This window comes from Hipposideros armiger, unplaced genomic scaffold (assembly GCF_001890085.2).
Source record: "Hipposideros armiger isolate ML-2016 unplaced genomic scaffold, ASM189008v1 scaffold_1274, whole genome shotgun sequence".
Taxonomy (NCBI): Eukaryota; Metazoa; Chordata; class Mammalia; order Chiroptera; family Hipposideridae; genus Hipposideros; species Hipposideros armiger.
This window is the reverse complement of record NW_017732624.1, coordinates 299,574-300,031: the sequence shown is the minus strand read 5'-3', so window position 1 is coordinate 300,031 and position 458 is coordinate 299,574.

Sequence of the window (458 nt, the reverse complement as noted above, 5' to 3'; positions counted from 1 at the left end):
ACCCTGCCCCCCCTTTTTTAAATCCTTTGCTGGTGTGGAAACTATGGATTATACTTCTATTCTTTTAGCCTTTGCCTTTAAATTTTTTTTTTTAATTGGGGAATTGGAACAGTGCTGGGAAATTGGGGGAAGAGGAACAGACAAGTTGCTGTCATTTTGTTCTTCCGTCTAGTTGTGGAGGACGTTGCTTCACTGGCCCAAGTTGGCACTATCATTGTGCTCTTCCCAGGTGAGGCAGATCAGTCGCCGGCTGGCTGGCCGCTCACTGTGGCTGCTGGCCGCTCATGCTGGCTGCTGGCCGCTCATGCTGGCTGCTGGCTACACATGGTAGTTCATGGCAACAGGGGTTGCAGCAGGGGTTGCAGCCTACGCCATCGCTGGCGATTCACGGCAGCCCAGCTCCAAGTTGAGTTGTTGTTCAGCATCTTAGCTGTGGAGGGCAGTGTCACTGGCCCTCA